The 6,000-nt window shown below is 46.2% G+C and overlaps 1 non-coding gene and 1 pseudogene across 1 annotated transcript; both read right to left on the bottom strand.

Annotated features, from left to right (window-relative positions):
• LOC130299858 (U2 spliceosomal RNA) lies at positions 1-186 on the bottom strand. Its single transcript, XR_008850901.1, has one exon. It is a non-coding gene; the product is annotated as a U2 spliceosomal RNA (small nuclear RNA).
• A 5,389-nt stretch (positions 187-5,575) lies between these two features.
• LOC130299872 (U2 spliceosomal RNA) lies at positions 5,576-5,793 on the bottom strand (annotated as a pseudogene).
• Between the last annotated feature and the right edge of the window lie 207 nt (positions 5,794-6,000).

Raw genomic sequence — 6,000 nt, 5'->3', positions numbered from 1 at the left:
GGGTGGTGCACTGTACCCGAAGATACTGCCATATCGGGTCAATGCATAGGGCGACGGAAGCAAGCTTCGAAATCGGCCCCCGTTCTCAAAAATCCATTTAATATATGGTCCCCAGATAGGGGACGTATCAGATATTAAACTGATAAGAACAGATAAGGTTTCAACAAAATTTTATTGAATAAATAAGAAACCATACAAAATTTAAAATGCAAAATAATAAAAGGTTCACAAAAGTTTTAAAATACAAATAATAAAACCAGTAATAAAAGGAGAAAAAATAAAAATGGCAGGATAAAACATTATACAAATGTCATAAAAACTGATTATACTGTTATTTCGTTCCATAGAGGCAGACACCACATGGATGCTGCCTCGCTGGCCCCCAACTGTTTCTTGTCTCTTAGGTAATAGATGTACATCTCACTCAGGGCCAGCTTTATACAGTTTTTAACATCAATAAAATCATGTTTAAAAAGTAAGATGTTCCTAACTTTCCAGATGGCATTTTTAAAACAATTAATAATCATCCAGCAGATCATCTGCTGTTTAAAATTGGGGCAGTTAAAAAGACCGTAAAAGACACATTCGTGATTAAAATCTTTTAGGCCGCAGGCCCACTTCAAAAGTGGGCCTACCTTCCTCCAAAGCTCCCGTGCAAAAGGGCAGTTCCAAAATATGTGCAGCACCGTTTCGTCCACTCCGCAGCCATCTCTCGGGCACTTGGCTCTCGCCACCAGCCCTCGCCTGTGCTGGAACTCACGAGTAGGGAGGCACTGGTGGACGATTGCCCAGGCAAGATCCCTGTGTACATTCGCCAGAAACTTCCCGTACACGTTCCGCCATACCTTTTTGGATCTTGCCTGTGTGAAATTGGACACTGCCAGGGTAACCTCACTCCGCCTGAGGACCTTTGATACCTTTCTCTGGTCCCCCAGTATGTCAGGCTCCAAATCTTGGAGACCTAGGAGCCTGACTGTCTTTTCCAACACCACATAATGTTTTGGGGGACACAGAAGCACCGGAGCGTTCAGAGGGATGCGCAACCATCTTTTAAAAACCATGCCCGCAGCGTACCATAAAAAGCAGCTAAAAATGCCATCGGATTTAATAATTTTAAAACAGAAACAGAAATACTTTATGTAAAAGAAAGTAAAAAGGTTAGGAACATCTTTCCCGCCATTATCTTTACTTTTGTACATAAAATCACGCTTTAATTTCTCCATTTTTGAACCCCATAAAAAAGTAAAAACAATTCTAGTTACTTTTTTAATGTATAAAATAGATGGAGGAAATACCATGGCAATGTATAGCATAATAGGGAGTAAAACCATCTTTATTATTAAAATCTTCCCCTCCATGGTAAGGTTTCTAAGATTCCACATTAAAATCTTCTTCTCCATCTTAGCTATAGCTGAATCCCAGTTAGGGCTCCCATCATTGACCTGGTTAAAAACAATACCTAAAACTTTAATTTGATCCTGTTGCATTGTGACTCCTGGGGTGATGGATGAATCCCAGGAGCCAATATAAAAACAGTCACATTTATCTGTGTTTAGCTTAAAACCAGAGACCTCGCAGAAATAGCTGGTGTTCCTCAATGCCCCCCTCATGGATGGAGAGTCCGGGCACAGTATGGTGACATCATCCATGTACCCCAACACCTTTAGATGGGTCCCTCCTCCACCAGGTATCGGTACGCCTCTTACTACCCGGTCTTTTCTGAGGAGGGCCATCAGTGGTTCGATTGCGCAAATAAAAAGGAGTGGGGACAGGGGGCAGCCCTGTTTGACACCTGATAAAAGAGGAACACCGCTGGTTAAAAAGCCATTAACAGAGACTTGACTAAAACAGGATCGGTATAAAAGCATGATTCGGCTTAAAATCGTTTCAGGCACTGCCATCTTTTTAAGAACTAAAAACAGGTATTCATGGGAGACCCTATCAAAGGCTTTTTCAAAGTCTAAGGATAAAATTGCTAAAGTTTGATTTCTATCCTTAAAATACCATAAAACATCTCTTAAAATATTTAGGGATTCAGCTATAGACCTTCCAGGTACCCCACAAACCTGATTTGGGTGAATTAATTTATGAATAAAAGGTTTAAAACGGACAGCTAATAACTTGGCTAAAACTTTATAATCGACATTTAAAAGTGTGATGGGGCGCCAATTTTTTAGCATATCCTTTTCACCCTTTTTAAAAAGTAATGATACAATCCCCCTCCTCCAGGAAGGGGGAAGTTCATTAACAATAAAAGTTTCTTTATACAATAAAACCATATCATCCTTTAAAATATCCCAAAAAGCTAAATAAAATTCGATGGGTAAACCATCTTCCCCAGGGGCCTTCCCACTAGAAAAACTTTTAAAAACAAATAAAAGTTCATCTAAGTTAAGATCACGGGATAAAACCTCCTGGTCTAAAACATCTAGCTTAAAATCAAGGGAATTAAGAACATGTTCTAAAAAGGATGGATTAAGATCTTTCTTATTAAAAAGAAGCTGGTAGAAGTTAAAAACTGCATCTAACATGCCTTTTGGAGTGGATTCACCCTCAAGGTTTTGGATGATATCCCTCCTATTCATCACTTTTTTAAAAAAGAAACGGGAACATTTCTCGCCCTCCTCCAGGTGCTGCACATGTGAGTTAAAAATGATTTGTTTCCCTTTCTTTTCTATGGCATGTTTTATTTCAGTTTTAAGGTTTAAAATATCATTTTCTACATCCATACCAGCTTCTTTCAATTTAAAAAGTACATTTAAACGCATGTTAAGAACATAAAACCACTGTTTTTCCATTTTTGCCTTCTTCTTACCTGCTTTGATAAAAAAAAATCTGATTTTAGATTTGGTGCCCTCCCACCAGTGCAGCATAGGCTCGTGGGGTTTTCTTTGTGATTGCCAGCATTGGTAGGTCCGCACAAACTCCTCTTTTATCTCAGGGTCCTCTAGGAGTGTGGTGTTTAATCTCCAGAGGCCCCTTTTTGCTTTTTGCTCCCCCTCTAGCTCCAGGCCCACCAAGAGGAGCTTATGATCAGAGAAGATATTCTGCTCGAGCGTGCATTTCAGGGGTTTAAAAGCTCTAGAGGAAAAAATAAAATCGATTCTGGAGCTCACTCTTCCATTGGACCATGTGGCGCCCGGGTCCTCCGGCAAGAGATCCTTCCAGCAATCTTTCAAATTAAAATCATCAATAAAATTTTTAAGCAGGTAAGAAGTGCGGTCTTTACGATTAATATCCCCACCCTGCCGGTGTTCCCCATCACGTATGCAGTTAAAATCACCTCCCACCAGCAGGGGGGAAGACCCAACACAAAACAGTGGTAAAATTTCAAATAGTTCTGCCCGCTCCTGTTTATCAGGAGGGGCATACACATTTAAAACACGAATTAAAAGTCCATTAAAATATAGATGAATTAAAAGAGCTCTGCCAGGCACAATCTCAGTTACTGTATGAATAGAAAAGGACTGGCCTCGGCAGAGCAGCCCAACACCCACAGAACGACAGTCATTTGCACCGGACCATATGGATGGGCCCAGCTTCCAGTCTTCTTTTAAGTCTTTATAGTCCATTTTACTAGGGATTCCACATTCTTGTAGCAGGCAAAGGTCAAAGTCACATGTCTCTAGATAAGAAAATAAAGCAGCCCTGCGATCAGGGCTCTTTAAGGACCTCACATTGAGTGAGGCAATTTTTACAGGGATAGGCATAGTTTATGGAGAGTCCGTGCTTGGAGAATCAAAGTCAATAATAAGCTGCGTACCGTCATCCCCCGCCTGCGGGGTCATCAGCTCCTTGATGTTCTGAGGGTCGGAGCTTGAGATCGATGATGCCCCGACCCTGAGCTCGCTCTCGTCCGAACTACGGCACGCCGCTTTCCTTTGAATGTCTTCCTCTTCTTCTTCTCTTTGTCTTTTAAATGTCACACTGCTGTCCATATCCTCTGTGTTGCTCTCACTCGATGTAATCTCTGGCCCCCGGCTGATGGATCTGCGTCTTCTTTCATCATTTGACGACTGGAACTGCTGCACAGGGGCCTGTGAGGCCTCTTTTCCGGAACCTTTGCCGCTACCTTGGGAAGTTTTCATCGCTTGTTCCCCAGCAAGCGTTGCTGAGGACTGTTGCTCCAACTTCCCCATCGATCGACGATGGCCAGTTTTACCCACCGGGTCCACTGCTGGCGGGGCAGCAAACCCTGGTTTGGCGCCACTTGTCTTCTTGGCCCTGTCCTGTATAGGCGGAGTAACAGGACCGGGCTCAGACCTGGCCACCTGGCTCCCCTTCCGGCGGGCTTTCACCGGGGCCTCTTCGTCCGGAGCAGGGCGACCCTGGGCCAAGCCAGTACCTGGCTTATGCTGCAATTTTGGGTCCACTTTTGCCCCCACCGAGGCCCGTCGGCTGCCACCCGCCACAGGTGAGCCCCCTTCAGAAGTTTCGGCGGGCTCTTGAGCCAGGTAGGAAGTCGATCGACGTCTTTCAATTTCCCGGGCAGTAAACTCGATCACCCGCCCGGGCTTCGTGGAATCCCCATGGCCTCCCCCTAGCACTACCACCGGTGGGCCCCCCGATGGAGCACCAGAGGTCTTGGGCCTGGACCCATCAGTACCTGCCATCTGGGGTTTGGGCATCTTAAAAAAGGACGTCTTTTGTCCTGTCCCCTCTTTGGGTGGGCCCAGCCTTGACCCACCCATCGTAGTTTTTGCTTTATGGGGACAGGAATTAAAATCGTGTTTTTCCTCTCCGCAGAGGTTGCACCTTATCGTATGGCTACATCTTGAGGCTATGTGACCTTCTTGGCCACACCTATTGCAGCGAATCACACGCTCCGCGCCGCAGGTCTCCTGGGTGTGGCCAAACCTCAAGCAATTTCGGCAATACATAGGCATTTGAGGATAGAACAGGAAGCCCCGAACTCTCCCGATGGCAAAATTTGGGGGCGGATGGCAAAGACCCCCAATACCACCGGGATCCTTACGGAGCTTGACCCAGAACTTCCTCTTGCCGTTCCAGAACCGCACGGAGTTCAAGATTTTGTTTGCGAATCGCACCTCTTCGCAGTATCGCCGAAGAAAAGTGGCTATATCCTCCGTGGTCACATGAGGGCTGTGCATAGCCACCACCAACGGTATATGTTCCTCACCATAGAGGAACTGGAACGAAAGACCGTCGAGTCGATCGTCCCTCTGGTCCGCACCAGACAAGGTTGCATAGATGTTATCGCAACACGCCGTGGCCGTGAAGGTGACGGTATACAGGCCACGGCTTTCCTGGTCATTTAGACACAGGATGTCCTCCCTATTGAGGCGGAAGTAGTCAAGAAGAATCACCTCCGCAATGAAGCGGAGGTTCTTCAACTGACGATGGCTCTCCGACACCTCTATGCGGATGGTATTTCGCATCGACATTTCCCCAGAGGGGAAAGCCCAGGAGAACGGCATCTTCCACACCCAGGGACTAAGCCCCTTCCCCAATAGCAGCAGGGGCTCGGAATCCCGCTATAAAAGCGGAACCCTTACCCAAGGCAGAGGTCGGGGGTACCCTAGGTGCTTCCGAAGCTACAGGTAACGCTCAACGTACCGAAAATGCCTTCTGAGACACAAGGTCCCAGAGACAGGGGGATCGCAACCCGTTGTCCGTGGACTAAGCCCGCTCCCCAATAGCAGCAAGGGGGTGAAGTCCCTCCGTAAGGAGAGACAATCCCCCAAGGCCGAGAAGCGGGGTACCACAGACACCTTCCGACCAGACCAAATGCAGATACTACACTTGATCTTAGCCAAAAGGCCGAGAAGCGATAACCGTGAAAGGGGCGGGCCCAACAAGGTCCCCTTCATGGGCACTATCACTGCTTGCTGTCAGGGAGGCTGCCAGACAATTTTCCATGCACACTCTGGGCTGGGGGGCAGTCAACCACCAGTACACACAGCAGAACCTAAACCCATACCATTATTGCTAAGCAGCAAGACAGGGGCCCATTGCACTCCCACGGGGCCTTTTTAAATG

Source organism: Hyla sarda, unplaced genomic scaffold (genome assembly GCF_029499605.1).
Source record: "Hyla sarda isolate aHylSar1 unplaced genomic scaffold, aHylSar1.hap1 scaffold_1064, whole genome shotgun sequence".
Classification (NCBI taxonomy): Eukaryota; Metazoa; Chordata; class Amphibia; order Anura; family Hylidae; genus Hyla; species Hyla sarda.
Note: the sequence above shows the minus strand (reverse complement) of the source record. Positions and strands in the feature narration are given on the sequence as shown.